At 37.6% G+C, this 23,745-nt stretch overlaps 1 pseudogene; it reads left to right on the forward strand.

Moving 5' to 3' along the window:
- The first annotated feature begins 2,363 nt into the window (after nucleotides 1-2,363).
- Nucleotides 2,364-20,452, forward strand: LOC122435514 (annotated as a pseudogene).
- The last annotated feature ends 3,293 nt before the right edge of the window (nucleotides 20,453-23,745 follow it).

Here is a 23,745-nt window from a genome sequence, read left to right on the forward strand (position 1 = left end):
AACTGAACTTTTCCAATCCTGTGGCCACTGCTGAGTTTTCCAAATTTGCTGTCATATTGAGTGCAGCACTTTCACAGCATCATCTTTTAGGATTTGGAATTGCTCAACTGGAATTCTATCACCTCTGCTAGCTTTGTTCATAGTGATGCTTGCTAAGTCCCACTTGACTTCACATTCCAGGATGTCTGGCTGTAGGTAAGTGATGACACCATCATGGTTATCTGGATCATGAAGATCTTTTTTTGTATAGTTCTTCCATGTATTCTTGCACCTCTTAATATCTTCTGCTTCTGTTAGGTCCATACGATTTCTGTCCTTTACTGTGCCCATCTTTGCATGAAATGTTCCCTTGGTATCTCTAATTTTCTTGAAGAGATCTCTAGTCTTTTCCAGTCTATTGTTTTCCTCTATTTCTTTGCATTGATCACTGAGGAAGGCTTCTTATCTCTCCTTGCTATTCTTTGGAACTCTGAATTCAGATGGGTTTATCTTTCCTTTTCTCCTTTGCTAAAACAGGAGTTTACCATACAAAAATAGAGAGGGAAGGTGCCAGCAAAGGGTACAGCAAAAGCAAAGTCAGGAGGCTGGGGAAACATGCAGTGTAGCATTTCAGTATTGCTAGAGTACAAAACATCAGAGATGAAACTAGAGTACATAAGTGCTGGGTTATGGAAGCCCTTATCTGCCATGTTCAGGTAGTTTGAGCCATCAGCAATGGGGAACCAGTGAAGTTCTAAGAAGAATGACATGGTCACAACTGCATACAAATAGGTGACTCTGATGGTTGTGTTTCTTCTCCTATAACACAAACTCCATGAGGACAAGAATTTTTGTCTCAGTGCCTAGAACAGAGAGCACCTAGCTGACACTCAATAGATATTTGTTAAATGAGGGAATTAACACAGAGCATCAGTGTGAGATATGATCAAACTAGACGGCGTATTAAAAAGCAGACATTACTTTGCCGACAAAGGTCCATCTAGTCAAAACTATGGTTTTTCCAGTAGTCATGTATGGATGTGACAGTTGGACTATAAAGAAAGCTGAGGGCTGAAGAATTATGCTTTTGAACTGTGGTGTTGGAGAAGACTCTTGAGATTCCCTTGGACTGCAAGGAGATCCAACCAGTTCATCCTAAAGGAAATCAGTCCTGAATATTCATTGGAAGGACTGATGCTGAAGCTGAAACTCCAATACTTTGGCCACCTAATGTGAAGAACTGACTCAGTGGAAAAGCCCCTGATGCTGGGAAAGATTGAAGGTGGGAGGAGAAGGGGACAACAGAATGAGAGGGTTGGATGGCATCACCAACTCGATGGACATTGAGTTTGAGCAAGCTGCAGGAATTGGAGATGGGCAAGGAAGCCTGGCATGCTGCAGTCCATGGGGTCGCAAAGAGTTGGACACGACTGAGCAACTGAACTGAACCAAACTGATCAGTGTGAGAGACCAAGATTAAAGGCAGAGAGGTTGTAACAATAATCCAGAGTGTAAATGATGAAGATCTGGTCTGAGTTTGGCAGTGGGAGATGCGAAGAAGGTACTAGAGTCAAGAACTATGTATTAAGCTTTGTTCTAGGTAGATGGTGGCACCTGCAATGATTTTATCCTCCTTTCAATTTAATATACTGACAATCTGCTGTGTCCTGAATACTTCTAGATGCCAAGAATTCAAAGATAATTAAGATATATGCCCTGTGAATCTTTTAGTTTAGTGGGGTGGACAGACCAAATTGTGAAAAGACAGATGTGATATAATGTATGTATTATGTGTTTGTTCTATGATAGGGTTCTGGACAGGTGGGAGCACCATGTGGAAATGGCTAACCTACTTGGGGAAAGGCTTCATGGTCATGACATTTGAGTTGGTTGTCAGACATTGAAAAGGGTGTTGCCAGGCAGAGCAGGGAGACTGGAATTCAGCGTGAAGAATACGTGCAGGTATATAGAAGTATGAAAGGATCTGGTCATGTTCTAGGATGAATGAGAAGCTGGTTGTGGCTCCACTACAGGGATGGCAAATAAGTTTACCTCATGTGCTAACTGCATTTGATTAGCAGTAGCTCCCAACCAAGGTATCACTGTCTACCTATCACTGTCAAAGCTAGAAATACAAGCCTCTGTTATCCCCACATCTTGCTGATTCTACTTCCTAAATGGTTTTTGACTCCAACCCTTTCTTTGTACCTTCCACTGACAGTCTCAGGCTAGGCTTTCATTTATGAAAGGGTTGTATTAAGAAAGATTCTGACACCTTGTCTGGGGTTAATGGGAAAGAGTAACATGATCAATTGGCAATGTCTGCCATGGGTATTAAAAAGAGGAATAGCAAGTGTGCATGTCACATCCCTGGGCTAGAGGGTATGAAGCTGGAAATGGCAGGAAGTGATACCTTAAGAGTACAGTTTCAAGACTTGAGATTGAAGCATTATGAGCTAGAGGTATTCAGTTGATAAGTAGATAGAGAGCTCAGAAGATAGGTAGATTTTTGGAATTATCAGTGAACAGAGCAGAGGTGGATAAGCTTTTCCTGTAATGGTCCAAATAATAAATATTTTATACTTTGTAGGCCACAAGGTGTCTGTTGTACCTATTCAACTTTGTGGCTTTAGTTTCAGAGCTACCATAGACAATATTTAAATGAATGGGTATACTGTGTTCTGATAAAACTTTATTAACAAAAACACATCAGGCTGGGTTTGGCCTGTGGACTATAATGTAGATGATATACAGCATACAGTCACAAGATGTAATACAGTATAGTTAGCACCAGACAAGATGGGTTTCAGTCCCAGCTCTGCATACTAATTTTGTGACTTTGAACAAGTTAGTTAAATTTTCTTGACTGTTTCTCCCTCCATAAAGTGGAACTTCATGCTAGCACCAGCTTTACTTACTTCCTGTGAGAAATAACTGAGCTATTCCATATAAGCACTAATACAGTACCTGGCACATAGTAAATGCACAATAAATGTTTGCAATTATTCATAGCATTATTACTATCAGGATTGTTCATATTGTTAGAGATTTCAGTTAAAATCACAAGAATGGATAAGATCACTGAGAAAAAGTAGGTTGTGCAGAAGTGAAAAGAGAGCATCAACATTTAAGGGGCAGAGAGGAAGAAGCCAGAGAAGGAACTGATAGTATTGTAGAAGGAGCCTCAGAAAGAAGTAGTGTACAGGAATCTAAGGAAGGATACTGTTTTAAGAAAAGGATGAGAGGCAAAAGTCATCCATCCACATTAGAAAATTGGGTAAAGGATTGAAAAAGCAGTCATCAAAAGACATATAAAAAGACAATAAACATATAAAAAGATGTTCATCTTCACTGATAATCAAAGATATGAAAGCAAAATCATGCATTTTTCTTGTTCATCTATGATATTGGCAAAGATTTAAAAGATGGAACAGTGTTACCAAGGCTACAAGGAAACAGGCATTCTTGTGTACTTGCTGGTGAGAATGTAAGTTCTTCTGGACTTCCCAAAGAACAGTTTAGCAGTATGTATCAAAATAAAAATAAACATATTCTATGAGACAACAATCTTACTTCTGGGAATTTACCCCAAAGAGGATAGAAAATTGCACAAATGGATTTTTAAAATACATGTAGCGACATTGTTCTCAGCATCATGATAGCAGAGACAACCTAAAATATTCAACAGTAGGAAAATTATTATGGCAGATACAAACAACAAAATAGTATTCAGCCTTTAAAAATTATAACATGGCTCTATACTTATTGACATGGAAATATCCATAGAATATGTCCATGACATATTATGGAAGGTTATAAAGCAGCAGTGTAACATTTTCTTCATTAAATAAACCTTTGCTTCCTAGCAAACAGTGGTTTTGTTTTTTTTCCCCCGGAAGTGAGATTTCAGGTCATTGTACTTTTTGTTAAAGTTTGCATAGTTGAGCATGTTTTACTGAGCATGTGTCATTTATAGAAACAGTAACAAGTATTGTGCTGATAAATCAGATCTCTGAAAAAGAAATAAAGCCCTAAATTTATAGTATTTGATAATTTCAATTATATAAATAATCCCAAGGGCTTCCAAAATTCCTGAATATTGGATACTCAGATCTCCCTAGCTGGCTTTAACACAACACTGGCAATAACTATTTCAAACAAAAGAAAGAATCAGGATATGTTTACCAGTGTCAGGTGCTGATCAAGTAAGATGAATATTAAAGGTTACTTGTCACTGGTAAACCTGGTAAAAGGAATTTAAGTGGAACAGACAGTTGCAAAGTAAATGGGAAAGAAGGAAGTGGAGAAAGCAAGCAATTTTGTAGAAAACCAAAGGAAAGAAATAGTCACTTGAGGAAGAGTCAAGGAAAGTTTAATTGGGCAGGGTGAGGGGATGTTTGGGAAGAAAGACCAAACAGAGAAAAAGTAAGAACTTTTTTCATTTCTTACTTTGAATAACCTTTAGAGTTCACAGCATGTACACGAATGTTCTTGAAAGAACCCCTAGAACTTGGTGTTATTATCATCCCATTGTATGTACAGGGAATCTGAGATTCAGCATGGAGAAGTGGCTTGCCCCAGGTGTCACAGACAGTGAGCCATATTCGTGTGTGCCTGTTGGATGCCACCCACTGGTTAAGCCCTGAAAATACCAAGATGGAGAAAATGTGTCCACTAGCACGTATACCCCAAGCCTTCTTCAACCTGGGTCTTCTCTTTCGTAGTTTTAGATTCTTTTTCTGCTTGTCTTAGATAGGTCATGAAACTGGATATGGACTATTTGTTCCTGCTTGGGAGAAGAGAAGAAAGTGTAGAATGGGAGGGCAAAGGGTTATTAAGTGACTATGAAGTTGAGTCTGTTGAGGACTGAGAAGGATCTGTGGAACTGGTAATCAAACGATCATTGGTATAATTTTCAGTGCTGTTAAAAGAGCAGACTGAAGAGCAAATGAACATTGAAAAATAAGGCTATAGGGAAAAAGACAGGTTTAGAGAGAGAGAAGGGAAGCTATAGATGAGGTTTAGTAAAATATGGATAATTTGTAAAGCACTGCTCACACTATCCCAAATTTGGCCAGTGAGAGCCCCTTCAAGCCAGCTCCTATGTGTTTTATACATGACCCCATCAGTTCTCTAGTGCATCTTTGCTTTCTGGTATACAAGGTTCTGACAGTTTACACTGAGCTCTCCCTGCCCCAGGTCTGGAATCAGCCACTTCTCTCAGGAGCTCTGGTTCCTGTTAATAGGAAATGGTATTTCAGTACCACAAGCTAGTTACTAGGTATGCTCAGTGCTACTGATGTGCATTGCTTTTAGGCCTTTTCTGTAGACTGGGCTAAGAAGTGTGTTTTTTAGAAATTGTGAAAGTATTAATGGAATTTGATTATAGCAGTAAAATAATAATGATAATAATAATCTATTACCCCATAGCAATACTTCGACAAAGTTATATAATATTTTACAAACTGAAAGGTGAAGGGGGAGAAAGATCTTCTTCCAGAAGAATACTAGCTAATAAATGTAGAAGGAAGATAAAATAGAAAACACTGTTTTGCAGCCCCCAGTTTAATAATTGATTTGGCAAAGATCATCAAACCATTGGGTAAAAAGTTCTTGGGGAACAGGATATTCACTCAGTCTCAAATTATCACTCCATAGATTCCTTGATAATTACAAAGGGGAAAATGTACATTTACAATGGGAAAATCTGGCAGTCACTAGGTTAAACAAGTGATTAAACCCAGCATTGTCAATACCAGGACAACCTGACATTGTGCCTCCTGATGTGATGTAATAAGTACAGAACACCATTTATGAAATATCCTTGCCAAAAATGTTTAACCTGAAATCTAAATATGAAGAAATACTTAGACAAACCCAGAATGTGGGACATTCAATAAGTCAACTGGTCTGGACTCTTCAAAAAGCCATTATGAAAAACAAAAGAAGGTAGATGCATTGTTCTAGATTAAAAGAGAACAATGAGCTCTAACAATAAAAGGCAGTCTGTCAACCTTGAATGGAGTCTGAACTGAGGGGATAGTGGGTCACAAACAGCTGTGAAAGATGTTTTTGGAATAATTTGGTAAATTTGAATATGGAATATACTTTAGATGACATTATATTAAATTAATGTTGATTTTTTTTCTTGGGTGTGATAATTTCAAAATTATTCTCTTTTACTCTAGAACAATTCATCTAACTTCTTTTGTTTCTCATAATAATGGCTTTTTGAAGAGGCCAGTTGACTTATTGACTGTCCCATGCATGCTGAAGTATTTGGGAGTGAAGTATCTTCTTATTTGTGTCTTACTTTCAGATGGCTCAGCAAAGTAGGAAAGAGAAAGGGAGAGATAGCATGCACACACATAGGTACATGTGTGTGCATGTGCTTGCATGTTTTGTTTAGACAGAGAACAAATGTAGAAATTAGAAGCAATTTGTTAATCTAGCTGAAAGATGCATGACTACTCATTGTCCTATCCTTTCAACTGTTTTGTAGGTTTGAAAGTTTTTGAAATAAAGAATTAAACACTCTTTTTTAAAACTGAAAATATATGGTGAAATTGAACAAGTGGTGTTGGGACAATTGGATCCACAGATATAAGAAGATGACATTAAACTCTTACCTCATACTATATATAAAATTATTTCAAAGTGAATGAAACCTAAATGTAAGAGCTAAAACTATAAAACTTTTAGAATAAAATAGAAAATCTTTGAGACTTTGGTAAGGCAACAACAAAAGTGTGATTCATAAAACAAAAACATGATAAACTGGACTTCATCAAAATTAAAAACTTCAAAAGACACCATATAATAATGAAAAGACAAGTCATAAATTGGGAAAAATATCTGCAAATTACATATCTGATAAAGGTCTCATATCTGTAAAGGTCTTTGTATAATATACAAAGAACTCTTATAATTCAGTAAGACAGACAACCCAATTTTAAAATGGGCAAAAGATTAGAATAGACATTTTACCAAAAATATATATATGAACAGTTAATAAACACATGAGAAGATGCTCAATATCACTAATCAATAGGGAAGTACAAATTAGAATCATAATGGGATACTACTAAACATCCACAAGAATGATTATAACAAAAATACAGACAGTAAATGTTGAGAAATAAGCAACCTCATACATTGCTGGTGGGAATGTAGAGTGGTGCAGACACTTTCGGGAACATTTTAATACTTTCTTAAGAAGTTAAATATAAATTTATCATATATCCCAGCAGTTCCACTCCTGGTAGAAATAAAAACATATATCTACACAAAAACACGTGAATGTTCATAGAAGTTCTATTCTGTTCTATTCTGTTTGGTTATTAATAATAACCAAAAAGTGAGAAAAACTCAAATGTTCATCAACTAGTGCATGGATAAACAAAATGTGGTATATCTGTATAACAATAATATTCAGGGATTTTAAAAGTAATGAAAGACTGATACCTGCTGCAGTGTGAATGAACCTCAAAAACATGCTTAGCAATCATGCTCACAAGACATTTATCCAGTTGAGTTGAAAACTTAATGTCCATATAAAAACATGCACACAGTGTTTTTTTAATAGCAACTTTATTCGTAACTGCCAAAATCTAGAGGCAACCAAGAAGTCCATCAATAGATAAATGGATGAGCAAACTCTTACATCCTTACAATGGAATATTATCAGCAAGAAAAAATGAGCTAACCTGTATTGTAGAATTGAAATTAGCTAAGAGTAGAACTTAAATATGCTCACAAAAAGATAATGATAAATAAATATGTGAGATGCTGTATGTATTAATTAGGTAGGAGCAGTCCTTTCATAATGTACACATATATCAAATCACCATGATGTACACTTTAAATATCTTACAATTCTATGTCAGTTAGAGCTCAGTAAAGCTGATTTTTTTAATGACCTATCAACACATGAAAAGACATGTAGAAAATTTAAATGCATACTGCTAAGTGACAGAAACCAGTCTGAAAAGACTACAGACTGTATGATTCTACAGACTATATGACATTCTGGAAAAGGCAAAACTAGAGAGGCAGTAAAATAAAATGATAGTGAGTGCCACCAGCCTGGAGGAGAGAGGAGGAACAATTAGGTGGAAAATGGGATTTTTAGGGCAGTGAAACTATGTGATTCTGTAATAGTGGGTACATGACATCATACATTTGTCAAAACTCATATAACTGTACAACACTAAGAATGAACCCTAATGTAACCTATTATTTTGTTTAATAGTAATATGTCAATATTATAACAAATGTAGCATGCTACTACATGATGTTAATAGGGGAAACTGTATTCTGGAGAGAGGATATATGGGGATTCTCTGTCCTGTTTGTTCTATTTTTCTGTAAAACTAAAACTGTTCATGAACTATTAAATAGAAAACACATCATGCTAAGTAAAAGAATCCACATAGATAAGACCACCTATGTATGATTCCATTTATGTGAAATGTCCAGAAAGACTAATCTATAGAGACAGAAACCAAAAAACTGCTTGACTGGGTCTAGGGGTAGAAACAGAGATTAACTATAAATAAGCATGAGGAGTCTTACTGGGATGAAAATGTTCTAAAAGTGGGTTACAGTGATGGTTGCCTAGCTCAGTAAATTTATTAAAACTCATTGCATTGTATACTTAACATAGATGAACTTTATGGTATCTAAATTATACCTTGATTTGGAAAACTCAGCAGTGGCCACAGGACTGGAAAGTCAGTTTTCTTTCCAATCCCAAAGAAACATAATGCCAAAGAACGCTCAAACTACTGCACAATTGCACTCATCTCACACACTAGTAAAGTAATGGTCAAAATTCTCCAAGCCAGGCTTCAGCAATATGTGAACCATGAGCTTCCAGATGTTCAGGCTGGTTTTAGAAAAGGCAGAGGAACCAGAGATCAAATTGCCAACATCTGCTGGATCATCAAAAAAGCAAGAGAGTTCCAGAAAAACATCTATTTCTGCTTTATGGACTATGCCAAAGCCTTTGACTGTGTGGATCACAATAAAATGTGGAAAATTCTCAAAGAGATGGGAATACCAGACCACCTGACCTGCCTCTTGAGATATCTGTATGCAGGTCAGGAAGCAACAGTTAGAACCAGACATGGGACAACAGACTGGTTCAAAATTGGGAAAGGAGTGTGTCAAGGCTGTATATTGCCACCCTGCTTATTTAACTTATATGCAGTGTACATCATATGAAATGCTGAGCTGGGTGAAGCTCAAGCTGGAATCAAGATTGCTGGGAGAAATATCAATAACCTTAGATATGCAGATTATACCACCCTTATGGCAGAAAGCAAAGGGAAAGTAAAGAATCTCTTGATGAAAGTAAAAGAAGAGAGCGAAAAAGCTGGCTTAAAACTCAACATTCAAAAAGCCAAGATCATGGCATCTTATCCCATCAGTTCACAGCAAGTAGATGGGTAAACATGGAAACAGTGACAGACTTTGTTTTCTTGGGCTCCAAAATTGCTGCACACAGTGACTGCAGCCATGAAATTAAAAGACACCTGCTCCTTGGAAGAAAAGCTGTGATAAACCTAGACAGTGTATTAAAAAGCAGAGACATTACTTGCCTACAAAGTTCCATATAGACAAAGCTGTTTTTTCCAGTAGTCATGTACAGATGTAAGAGCTGGACAATAAAAGAGGCCGAGCACTGAAGAATTGATGCCTTTGAACTGTGGTGCTAGAGAAGACTCTTGAAAGCCCATTAGACAGCAAGGAGATCAAACCAGTCAATCCTTAAGAAAATCAACCCTGAATATTCCCTGGAAGGACTGATGCTGAAGCTCCCATACTTTGGCCACCTGATGAGAAGGGCCAACTCATTGGTAAGACCCTGATGCTGGGAAAGATTGAAGGCAGGAGGAGAAGGGGACAACAGAGGATGAGATGGTTGGATGGCATCACCGACTCAATGGACATGAGTTCGAGCAAGCTGCGGGAGTTGGTGACGGACAGGGAAGCCTGGCGTGCTGCAGTCCATGGGGTCACAAAGAATCAGACAGGACTGAGCAAGTGAACAACAACAAAAGCAAACCATGTAACTGCAGACATGCACACCGTTATCCTTTTGATGTTTCTTAGGAATAACAAGAAGGCCACTGTGTCTGGAGCAGAGTAATGGGGACAGTGGTAGGATAGGACCCAGAAGTTGACAGGGGCGCCATCATGCAAGATTTTGTGGACCATGATAGGACTTTGGATTTTATTATGAACATGATGGACTTTTGAACAGGGTATTGGGACTTGGTGAGTTTGTGGTATCCATTGTAAGGAGTGAGAAAGAGACAATTAGAAGTCAGTGATGACTAAGCAGCCTTGAAAGCCCACCTGAGACTGGGAACCATTATTGAGTGTTGGTGTAAATATGCAGTTATGCGGTTTATTCCAACAGCTCTTGGTCATCCTCGCTTTGGGAGCAAAATAAACATTTGAGTGGTCAGGTTGATTTAAAGTTGGGATTTAAAGTTCAGATGCTAGAAGGAAATTTCCTAATGTGGTTTACCATGGTAAACTAAGTCATAAGTATTAATAAGTGCTCAGGTAGGTTCTTATAGAGAAAAATTGAATGCTCAGGAGCCCTTGAGGAGGAAAGTACTATATTTCTGCCTTTTGCCTTCTTTCACAACTGCTGTTGGCAATTGCTGTAAGCAATTAGAAGCAATTAATTTAGTGAAAAGAACATTAAGTGTCAGGAGACTTAAATATGAGCCCCTGCTCTCCCCAGTGCCTGTGACACCAGGGTAAATTGTCACATCTGCCAGCTATGAGAAGGCTAAAGAAGTCATCTTTCTTGGTTAAATCTTTCCAAGAAATTCACTTTGTACCATTAAATAAAACACTTCAACTTTTCTTGGCAGTAGTTCTCCTGAATTTCCTCTTTGCTACCACATTTCGCCTTTCTGCCTTGAGCTAATGATTACTTATACAATATCTCTTCATAGAAGAAAAGGGAATTCATATCAGATGTTATACCTGCTCTGCTCAGAACCCTCCGAAGGCTTCCCATCTCATTGAGAACCAAATCCATACTCCTTGTGATAGCCCCTGTGATTTGGTCCCTTTGGAACTCATTTTGTGCCATTCTCCTTCATTAACTGTGTCCTAGCCACACTGGCCTTTCTGCTTCTCAAATAGGCTAAGGGAGTTCTTTCCTGGCTCAGAGCTTTTACAATGCTATTCTCTCCGCCTGGAAGACTTCTCCATCTCTGTATGGATGAGTTTCTTTTCACTTTACAGGTCTCTGTTTAAACATCACCTATTCAATGAGAAGCTTTCCTGACCAACCTATATGAGGTAGCCCCCATCCACACCCCATTACTCTCTATCACATATCTATGTGCTATTTTTGTAATATTGCTTGTCACAATATGTTGTTTTCTTGTTTCTTTCTATTTTTTTTCCATCTGCTTCTACATCCCCCCCCCACACACTGTGAGGTCCTTGAGAATAAGCTCTTGTCTGTATTATCTGTTCATCATTATTCCCAGAGTATAGAACAGAGTGAGTGCTCAGTACAGATGTGTATGACAAAGGAGGAAGAAGAGAGAAGCTTCTTTTGTTACCTGTGCCAAATAAGTAATCCCTCATTATGATTATTATTCAAGATTTTTAGAGCAATGAAAATACTCTGTATGATACCATATGATGGTATTATTCTAATTATTATTATTATTATACAGTTTTCCAGATCCATAGAATGTAGAACAGTAGGAATGAACTTTAATGTAAACTATGGGTTTTGGGTAATCATGCTGTGTCTGTGAGTTCATCAGTTGTAACAAACACATCACTCTAGTGAAAGATGTTGATAGGAATGGGCTATGCACATGTAAGAGAAAGGGTTATTGGGAACATCTTTGTACTTTCCTGTCAATTTTGCTGTGAATTTTAAAGTACTACATAAACTGTCATGAAAAAATTAAAATTAAGAATTAGATACAGCTCTGGGAAAAAATATTCCTCAAACTCTTAGTTATTTGTGTTGCCCTCTACCGTACTCTCCTGTAAGTGGGATAAAATTTTGATTTCCTGGCTAATCTGGAATATTAGAAGATTATCAATTTTTTTTATAATTTTATAAATTTTATTGAAGTGTAGTTGATTAGCAATGTTGTGTTTCAGGTATACAGAAAAGTGATCAGTTACAGATACATATATATCTTTTTTCAGATTCTTTTTCCTTATAGATTATTACAAATAAGGAGGATTATCGTACTATAGACTTTCAGAATCAGAAAGAAGTAGAGGTCACCTAGTCTAACCTCTCTCTCCATGTAGAAACCTTTTCTACAGCATCGATCCCAGGAATTCTTTAGAGGTGCTTCAGTAGCCACTATAGGAGGTAAAGGGTTTACTAAATATATAGGGTTCGGATCCCCAGGTGACCATCCGCTACTCACACTTTAGCCAGAGTATTGCTAATTTTGTTGGTTTTATATGTTTGGATTCCACATAAAATTTCATTTGGAAAAAAAAATAATTCTGCTGCTTAAGAAAAGTTTAAAAACTACTAATCTGACCTCTGCCCAAATGTGCACACCTAACTAGGAACTTGCTGTCTTGATATTCCTTCATGCTGTTTCCACATTTCTGTCTTCAATATTTAAAGGTGATGCTACTGACAGCAATCACCACTTAAGCATGTGCTTGTCACTGCAAAGGTAAATATACCCTGAACAATTTTTTCTACATTTAAAGCCTGACCATTGGTTTGAGGGAGTAGCCATGAGTTGAAGAAGCTATTTATTTCCTAGATTCAGTCTCCTGGAGGCCTGCAGCTATGTTGCAATACTCAGAACTGCTTCAAATATGACCTTCCAGCATATCTTCCACCCTCTTTATTTGTTTCACATCAGTGAATTACCTTCCATGTTAAATTTCACCCTAGAGAAATCCATCCACTTTGCCAATTGATGCAAGTCATTTCAGTTTTAAGTGTGTCTACCAAACAATACTGCCACATCTAACTTTATTTGGAGACACGTTTAATACAAAGCTCCCTATTCTATCACACATTTAAAGAAACAAAAAACTAATGACATGTCTCTAGATCCAGGACCAGCCTCTATGAAAACCCATGGTTGGTTGGTTTGTATGTTCTGAGAGGGAGATTGGTCAATGAGTCATGGGCCCTTAAAGTTTCCTGATTTGGGTACTGATCAGTCTATTTTTTAGTGATATGTTCCTTTGTTTTTCTAGTTTATCACATTTGAATTTGTAAATGTATAATCCAAAGGTAATTCTTCTCTTTATTCAATGTAAATAATATAAATCTTTTCCTCCATATCTTAGACATTTCACCATTCCTATAAATTCTTTTAAAAGTTTTTAAAAAGCTTTCTTCAGAGCCTATCATGTGCCAAGTACTGTGCTAGGTACTGACAGTATAAGGATGCATAAAATACAGTCCTTGCTCTCAAAGAGTTTATAGTCTAATAGAGGAGACAGGTATAGGAACTAATCATTGCAGCCTGGTTTGCTAAGTACTATGGTGGAGATTTGAATAAGCTACTGGAACGCAAAGAAAGAATCAATTTTTTATGCCTGGGAAAAGAAGGTGGAACTTTAGGGACATCTTCACAGCTGGATTTTAAAGGGTGGCAAGGAGGTTGTCAAGCAAAGATGACATACATGCAAAGCCCCAGAGACTTGCAGAATGTATTATGTTTAAGACAGGGAGAAAAGTCTGCTGCAGTTAAGTGTTAGGTACTTGAGGGGGATGGTGAGATGAGGCCTGAGAAACAGTCAAGGACAAAATTATAAAGGGCCTTGTGTCCTATGCCAAAGAAAGGATCTTTTCTTCCTAAGGGCATGGGGACTCACTGAGGGGTTTTTAAGCAGGGTAGTGATATCATCAGAATCATACTTTAGAATGTTATAATGAGAATGTAAAGGTGCAGTAGAGGAGGGAACCACGGGAGGAATACAGCACTGCTAGAGGCTCTGGAACATGTGGCAAATTCCTTAAGTACTCTGGGACATAAATTGTCTTTGTTTCTTAACTGTGAAAGAGGAATAGCCATTTTTTCCGACTTCACATAGAGCTAATGAGAATAAATGAGATCATAAATCCTCTGAGCCTCATAGAAGAAAGCTTCCGGTTTAGAGTTAGGTGGTTGGAAGTTGAGACAAGCATGTCTACACCATATACTTTGACACTTACTCATGCACATCTTATGGTTTTTTTTTTTTTACATTAGTCTTTCTTACACCTTAATTCAACTTAGTCATTAGCTCCTCAAGGGCAGGGTTCAGAGTATTTTGCATTGTCTACAAACCTCTGTACAGAGACAGCACTGAATAGTCCCTAGCACCTACCTGCAGTTTGATTGCGTATGGTGTCCTGTCTCAGGTGGACTGCCTGAGACTGAAGCATCCAAAGAAGGCCCCTGGACTACTGGGAACCAACAGTGATGTTATATTTCAGGGCTCTTCCTCTAGGGGTGAACACAGAGATTTCAAGCCTTGTTCAACCAGGCCTGTGAGTGCCAGGACGGCTCTTTACTTCTTGCAAAATTTACTTCTTGCAAAATTGTATGAAAAATACTTTTCATACAAAAAGTCCCTTTTTGTATGAAATAGAAATGATTACCATTTCACTAGGAAGTCACAATCTACAGGTGAAAGATATCGAGTAGAATATATGTATATAATAATTGTGGATGTCTGTGTGTGTTTAGTCACTAAGTCATGTTCTACTCTTTGTGATCCCATGGACTGTAGCTGCCAGGCTCCTCTGTCCATGGGATTTCCCAGGCAAGAATACTGGAATGGGTTGCCATTTCCTTCTCCAGGGGATCTTCCAGACCCAGGGATTGAACTGCGTCCACATCTCCTGCATTTGCAGGCAGATTCTATACCACTGAGCCACCTGCAAAGCCCAATAATTGTGGATAATTTTTTTCAGAATTTAACTAGTCTTTTGTTTGCAGAAAAGGTGTAAAAAGAATGCTAAAAATTTTATATTCTGTCTTTGGGGGTATTTATAATTAACATAGACATAACATGACAACTCTCTAGATGTTTTTAATCCAAGTTTTGAACAATGTAAGTGACACATGCTCAAATGTTGTAGAGAGGCTTCATCCTATGGCCAAACAATATGTGAGGAGCATCCATATGTTTTTCTTGTATGTCAGAAGTTACCCTAGATTTGCATCAGCAGAAGCTAGAAAGTCTGAAAGCATTCCCTGCAATTTTAAAGCAGGCACCATCCTCTCTCTCCTGATTCAAAAGAGGTTGTGATCAGTTCACTGGACACAATGGCATTTCCTCCTATCCACACCTAATATAAACTGTAGCCAATTAAATGGGGTCTATTATGTAGGTTGGGGATGCAAGCACATTAAGTCATTGGCTCTTGAGATACTCATCTTGTGTGCCAGTACCAGGTGCAGAAATACAAATACATATATATTAAGCCTGGGCCAGCTGCTTTGCCAGTGCTTTTGTGTTTTTTTCTGTTTAACTAGAAAAGGTTGAGCAGGCACGATTTCCATCAATTATACCTAAAATGTTATTTTTCTTGTGGAGGAAGAAAGTACATTTAATTCCTCAGCCCAATATTGATGTCTAAACCATTGAGGTTTTTTAAGTTTATTAAATGAGAGTTTAAAGTAAAAAGTGATATTTTTTATTAACCAGAATGCTCAGGGAGGGAATATTCTGGTTAATTAAATTTTCTGGTTCAGGGAACAGTTACATGACACATTTTTTTTGTTTCATACATATTCTTGAACCTCTTTAAAAATTTTATCTGTCCATTTCTGCCTTAGTAAGCACAGTAGACTGGAGCTGGGTGAAGTTTACTGCTATCACTTAGTTACATAGTGTTCCTATGCCCTAGATTCTAATCGGATAAGATCCTTGGTGGTAGCAGATATTGATGAAATCTGGCTGAACCTGGGCTGCATGCTGGGAAATTGCTTTTGGGAACTTGTTTGGCTTCTTCTCATTTACTTTCTTCCCTAACAGTAGACTATATGAAAGAAAAAAATTCACTAGCCAAGTGAAGACTTTGATTTACTAATCTATACTTTACTGAATAAAGACATTTTACAACAAGAAAATTCCACCTGTGTCATCTGAGAAAAATGTACTAAAGAGGCTAGATCCAGAGAAATGAGACCTTGCACGTCCAAAGGAAACAACAAGTGAATTCAGTTCATCGTGACCTGTCTATTCAATTTATTCCCTAGCTGAGTTAATCTTACAGCAATCTTCAGGGACCTACTCACCACTTTGACTCTTCTGTAGTGCAAATGTTAGGTTCTGATTATAAGCTATCTAAGATTCTTGGTGGTAAATAGAACTGTTTTGCAGTTTTTTCCATTAGTTTACCTTGGACTGTATAATTATCCAAAAGGAAATATGGTCTATAGATTCTAAAAGCGAACTTCTGGCACTTTGCAACATAATGAATTTGTAGTCAGTATTCTTGATTCATTTTTAGGTAAATATTACCTTATTTCTACTCTTCCCAAGCCTTCATTTGTCTTCAATAGTAACTGCTTATCATGCCATATGGTGTATAGAGAGCGAGAACTGTGTAGAATTATGCTGCTGTCATGTTTATTTTATTTCTTGGATAACATTTTCAGTTTTGTCAAACAGTTAATGGATTTGTTTCTTTTAACAAGTAGGGCCTTCTTGACCTAATCCTTTTTCACACATATTCCTGTATAAATTCTAAATCCAAAGGTGCTAGGTCAGTAGATAAATTGGGGTTATAGAGGAAGGGACCACCACAAAGTCAATTTGTACAAATTTGGCCCTGGGTCATTTACTTGCCTTTGGGGGGATTTTAAAAACTCATTTATCCCAAACCCAAATAACCTGAAAGTTAAAATGATTAAAGTCTGGTGGGTTATTATAGGAGACATCTGGATAGAAAAGTTCCTCATAGAAGGATCTGTTGTGGTTCATTTTTTAACCAAAAGTTCCTCAAATCAGAAAATGGCAAAGGGGATAGAAGCCACCATAAAAAGTAGTGAAGTGGTAAATTGGGAAAGACAAGTAAAGAGGTAGTATAAAACTGACAAAATAGACTCATTTCACAGCATTACAAAACTGAAACGGTAAAAGGGGAAGAGACATGAAAGAGAAGTAGAGGATATTATGAAAAAGATGATAAGCAATAGATGTTGAGAGAATGATATGAAAATTGTTTAGTTAAGTGATTAAGCTTGTGGACTGAGGAGCCAGAGGCTGTCTAAATTCGAATTCAAGATCAGCCATTTCCTAACCTTAAGACCTTGGATGACTTATTCAGTTCAGTGGCTCAGTCATGTCTGACTCTGCAGCCCCATGGACTGCAGCACACAGGCCTCCCTATCCTTCACCGTCTCCCAGAGCTTGCTCAAACTCATGTCCACTGAATCAGTGATGCCATCTAGCCATCTCATCTTTTGTTGTCCTCTTCTCCTCCTGTCTTCAATCTTTCCCAATGAGTCAGCTCTTCTCATCAGGTGGCCAAAGTATTGGAACTTCAGCTTCAGCATCAGTCCTTCCAATGAATATTCAGGACTGATTTCCCTTAGGATTGACTGGTTTGATCTTGCAGTCCAAGGGATTCTCAAGAGTCTCCAACACCACAGTTCAAAGGCATCAATTCTTCAATGCTCAGCCCTCTTTATGGTCCAACTCTCACATCCATACACGACTACTGGAAAAACCATAACTTTGACTATACAGACCTTTGTCAGCAAAGTAATATCTCTGCTTTTTAATATGCTGTCTAGGTTTGTCATAGCTTTTCTTCCAAGGAGCAAGCATCTTTTAATTTCATGGCTGCAGTCACCATCCACATGTGATTTTGGAGCCCAAAAAAGAAAGTCTGTCACTGTTTCCATTATTTCCCCATCTATTTGCCATGAAGGGATGGGACCAGATGCCATGATCTTCATTTTTTGAATGTTGAGTTTTAAGCCAGCATTTTCACTCTCCTCTTTCACCTTCATCAGGAGGTTCTTTAGTTCCTCTTTGCTTTCTGCCATAAGGGTGGTGTCATCTTTTTAAATTATATATTTATTTTAATTGGAGGCTAAGTACTTTACAATATTGTGGTGGTTTTTGCCATATATTGACATGATTCTGCCCTGGGTGTACATGTGTCCCCTGTCCCGAACCCACCTCCCTCCCCATCCCGTCCATCGGGGTTGTTCCAGTACACCAGCTTTGAGTGCCCTGTTTCATGCATCGAACTTGCACTGGTGATCTATTTCACATATGGTAATATACATGTGTCAATGCTATTCTCTCAAATCATCCCACCCTCGCCTTCTCCCACAGAGTAGGGTGGTATCATCTGCATATCTGAGGTTATTGATATTTCTCCCTGCAGTCTTGATTCCAACTTGTGCGTCATCCAGCCTGGTGTTTCACATGATATATTCTGCATATAAGTTAAATAAGCAGGGTGACAGTGTACAGCCTTGACATACTCCTTTCCCAATTTAGAACCAGTTCACTGTTCCATGTCCGGTTCTAACTGTTGCTTCTTGACCTGCATACAGGTTTCTCAAGAGGCAGGTAAGGTGGTCTGATAGTCCATCTCTTTCAGAATTTTCACAGTTTGTTGTGATACACAAAGTCAATGGCTTTCAAGTAGCCAATGAAGCAGAAGTAGAAGTTTTTCTGGAATTCTAAATGATCAAACAGATGTTGGCAATTTGATCTCTGGTTCCTCCGCCTTTTCTAAATCCAGCTTTGACATCTGGAAGTTCTCAGTTCACATACTGTTGAAGGTTAGTTTGGAGGATTTTGAGCATTACCATGCTAATGTGTGAAATGAGTGCAATTGTGTGGTAGTTTGAACATTCTTTGGCATTGCCCTTCTTTGGGATTGGAATGAAAACTGACTTTTTCCAGTCCTGTGGCCACTGCTGAATTTTCCAAACTTGCTGGTGTATTGAGTGCAGCACTTTAACAGCGTCATCTCTTAGGATTTGAGTAACTCAGGTAGAATTCCATCACCTCCACTAGCTTTGTTCATAGTGATGCTTCCTAAGGCCCACTTGATTTTGCACTCCAGGATGTCTGGCTCTAGGTGAGTGGTCACTTCATTGTGGTTATCCAGGTCATTAAGATCGTTTCTGTATAGTTCTTCTGATGAATTATTAGGTTGGTGCAAAAGTGATTGCGGTTTTGCATTATTGAACTTTGGAATATATTCTTTATAAATGTGGTTATATATCATTTTAATGTGCATTTCTCACTATGTTTTTTTTGCCAGTGATTCATTACTTGCTGTTTATTTTATATATATATTTTAGACTGTAGAAATGATGATAGACATAAAGCAAATTCAAGCCATTTTTTTTATTCGAGTTTAAAATGGGTTGTAAAGCAGCAGAGACAACACTCAACATCAATAACACATTTGACCCAGAAAGTGCTAAGAAACATACACTGCAGTGGTGGTTCAAGAAGTTTTGCAAAGAATATGAGATCTTTGATGATGAGGAGCATAGTGGCTGGACATCGGAAGTTGACAACGACCAATTGAGAGCCATCATTGAAGCTGATCCTCTTATAGCTACAAGAGAAGTTGCCAAAGAACTCAACGTTGACTATCTATGGTGGTTTGGCATTTGGAGCAAATAGGAATAATGAAAAAGCTCAGTAAGTGGGTGCCTCATGAGCTGACCACAAATCAAAAAAAATCGTCGTTTTGAAGTGTTGTGTTCTCTTATTCTCCACAACAACAATGAACCATTTCTCGATCGGATTGTGACGTGTGCTGAAAAGCAGATTTTGTAGGACAACCATTGATGACCAGCTCAGTTGTTGGACCTAGAAGTAGCTCCAAAGCACTTCCCAAAGCCAAATATGCATCAAATAAAGGTCACGGTCACTGTTGGATGGTCTGCTGCCATCTGATCCACTACAACTTTCTGAATCCCAGCAAAACCATCACATCTGAGAATTATGCTCAGCAAATTGACGAGATGCACTGAAAACTGCAGTGCCTGCAGTTGGCATTGGTTAACAGAATGGACTCAATTATTCTCCACGACAACACCGAACTGCACATTGCACAACTAACACTTCAAAAGTTGAACAAATTGGGCTACAAAGTTTTGCCTCATCTGCCATGTTCACCTGACCTCTTGCCAATAGACTACCACTTCTTCAAGCATCTTGACAACTTTCTGCAGGGAAAACTTCCACAACCATCAGGATGCAGAAAATGCTTCCTAAGAGTTCGTGGAATCCCGAAGCATGGATATTTATGCTAATAAGAATAAACAAACTTATTTCTCATTGGCAAAAATGTGTGATTGTAATGGTTCCTATTTTGACTTACAAAGATGTGTTTGAGCCTAGTTATAATGATTTAAAATTCATGGTCCAAAACTGCAATTACTTTTATACCAACTTAATACCTAATCTCCCTGTAGTTTAGTTTCCTCATTTGAAAAATGGAAATAATAATAATGCCTACCTCACAGGGCTACTGAGAAAATTGAGTTAACATTAGGAAGTATCTAGTACAGTTCCTGGCACAAGGTAAGCACTCAGTGTTGGCTATTATTTTTATTATATGCCAACAAGAGAGAAAAGTCCAAATAGCAAATTCCAAAATAGCTATTATGGAGGAAAAGAATCGTTAAGAGTTATGCTAATACTAAAAGAGAAAATATATATCTGAGCAGGTCTTAGAGAGGTTCAAGTAAGAAAATACTGAAAATTTATATTGCTGACTTTTGATACCAGGACTGGGAGATGGAAGGGTAGAGATGATTGTTGCAAAATCTTTGCCAGTAACAATTAGTTGTTTTTTGAATAGTGCAGGTATCTGGCTCTGCCTGGTGAGGTAGCTACCTGACATTTTTCATAAAATGTCTTTCTTGATGTCATGATCCAAGAATCCTTGATCTCTGACCTCATGGACATGAAAATACCAAATGCATATTAGCAAATGCAGTTGACTGAGCCCTGTGCTTTTTCTTTAAAATAGACTTTGTGGTTTACAGTTCACCAGGTCATGTTTCTGGTAAAGAAAAAAATGACCTAACCACAAAGCTGTAGATATATTTTTCAAAGTTTTCAGAAATATGTATGCTGAAATTGATTTGTCCTCTGAATACATTTGTGTTGATAATGTGAAAGACAAAATGCACTTGAAGAAATTATTTTATCCAGCTATTGGAATAGGGAGAAGATTGATTAATGAGTAATATATTAAAGGAAAGGAAAGATGCCTGGCATTATAAAGGCAGGTAAATAAGGGGGTCATGTGCAAGTCTTATAGGAATCATTGGGAAAGATGGAGATGGGTTTTATCTCAATAATATGCCAGGGTAGGATGGTCACTTGCAGTTTGCCTTTTCCTGGAAAAAAAATGATAGGGGTGGGGGTTCCTAACTATCACTGCTTTCTGGGGAGAACAGGGCTCAGATAAACTTCAACATCGTAATTTCCTCCTTTTGGTTAAAACAAATAGCATCCATCGCTGAATAATTCAGAGGCCACCAGATAGTGATAAATCATAAGCCACCAGAGTAGGGTGAACGGGCATCTAAGAAATAGTCTCTTGAGGAGTCTTGGTGTTATTCCTATAAAACCAGTGGTTGAGAGGTGGTGGCAAAAATCAATTGTTTTAGGGGCTTGGAGATCAGGCATCTTAAAAGAGGGAAAAATAAACTGTAAAAAAAATATAAATGAAAAAGTTTATATTATAGTAAAAGCCAAGAAGTGAACCATAAAGGTCAAGTGTATTCTAAGACAAGTGAAGGAAAACCCATTTTGCAGGACCACTTATGGAAGGAGGATGCAGATGCTCTTGGTGACAGTGTCCAAAGTCTAGATTACCACTCATATAAGGATGTATATGACCTAAGCATTCCTCCAGACTTCCTTAGTGGTCCAGGCATCAGCTTATTCAAGGAGGTTTCCAGTCATGCATTGTCTGCTGCAGTGATGAGTTCTTCCAGGTACGTGTGGCTTTAGTTTGCAGAACTGCTTCAGATCCCAGAGAAGAGAGCAAGCTGTAAGGCAACATAGGATCCCAATAAGGATTTGAGCAGTCAGGTTTTAGTTCTTGATGACTTCAAGTCAGGCAGCAGGAAGAAAATTTGGAGAAGTTGATGTTGAAGTTATTAGCCAGAAGTATTAGCCAGATATTGAAGAAAACTAGAAGAATTGAAAAGTTGGTAAGGATCAACAATTTGGGCAAGGTAATAGGACCCAGTCCAGTTTCCAAATAGGTACCAAAGCTGGTTTTTCTACACAGGAATGGAAGTCAGTTACATCTACCACAGAAGACAAAGTTTGCATAGTCATCAGCAACCTGCAGTTTATAAAGATATACAAAATTGTTCAAAGACAATAACTAGATTCTGATAACCTGGAATGGTATGCTATAGATGAGTCAGTTTTCCTTTGAAACCAAAAAACTTTCTATTCATTTTCCTCCTTTTGATCAAAGATAATCTCAAATGAAGATTCTTGTTTTTTTGGCCATTCTGCTTGGCATGTGGGATTGCAGCTTCTCAACCAGGTATCGAACCTGTGCCCCTTGCATTGGGAGCATGGGGTCTTAACCACTGAACCACCAGGGAAGTCCTAGAAAGATTGTTCTTAAACTCAAAATAAGGTTGGTCTCACGAGCAACAGAAGGAAAAAAATAGATGAACTGGACTTCATAACAATTTAAAACTTTTGTGCATCAAAGGACATCATCAAGAAAGTGAAAAGACAGCCTACAGAATGGAGGCAAATGTTTGCAAATCATATATCTGGTAAGAGTCTGGTATCCAGGATATATAAAGAACTCATGCAACTCAACAACAAAAAGAGAAACAACCCAATGTAAAAATTGACAAAGGACTTGAATATATATATATATATATATCTGCAAAGAAGACATACAAATGGCTAATAAACACACAAAATGATGTTTGACGTCATCAGTCATCATGGAAATGTAAATCAAATCCACTATGAGACTCCATGCCCACTAGGATGACTAGAATTAAAAAAAAAAAAAACAGGAAATAACAAGTATTGGTGAGGATGTGGAGAAATTAGAACCCTTGTGCATTGCTAGTGAGAATGTAAATTGTAGCCCCTGTAGAAAACAGCTTGGTTATTCCTCAAAAGTTAAACATAGAATTACCACATGTCCTAGCAATTCCACCCCTAAGTATGTATCCAAAAGGATTAAAAACAGGTACTCAGAAAAATACCTGTACACAAATGTTCATAGCAGCAATATTCACAATAGTCAAATAGTGGAAACCACCCAAATGTCCATCAACAGATGAATGTATAAACAAAAGTGGTATATACATACAATAGAATATTACTCATATAAAGGAATGAAGTACTGATGATTGCTATAATATCGATGAACCTCAAACACATGCTAAATAAAAGAAGCAGACAGAAGATCACATGTTATTCTATGATGCCACTTAAATGAAATATCTAGAATAGGTAGATCTGTAAAGACAGAATGCAGATTGGTACTTGTCAGGGACACAAGAGGAAAGAATAGGGAATGACTGATTAGTTCAGGGTTTTCTTTTGAGGTGTGAAAATGGCTTGGGACTAGACTGAGGTAGAGATTGAACTGTGTTATAAATGTACTAAATGCCACTGAATTGTATGCTTTAACATGATCATTTTTTTATTATGTGACTTTTACCTCAATTTAAAAATATTAAAAAATAAAAATTAGGCCTCATTAGATTTGGCCTGATTATTTATATAGGTATTGCAAAAATG

The sequence above is a fragment of the Cervus canadensis genome, chromosome X (genome assembly GCF_019320065.1).
Source record: "Cervus canadensis isolate Bull #8, Minnesota chromosome X, ASM1932006v1, whole genome shotgun sequence".
Lineage (NCBI taxonomy): Eukaryota > Metazoa > Chordata > Mammalia > Artiodactyla > Cervidae > Cervus > Cervus canadensis.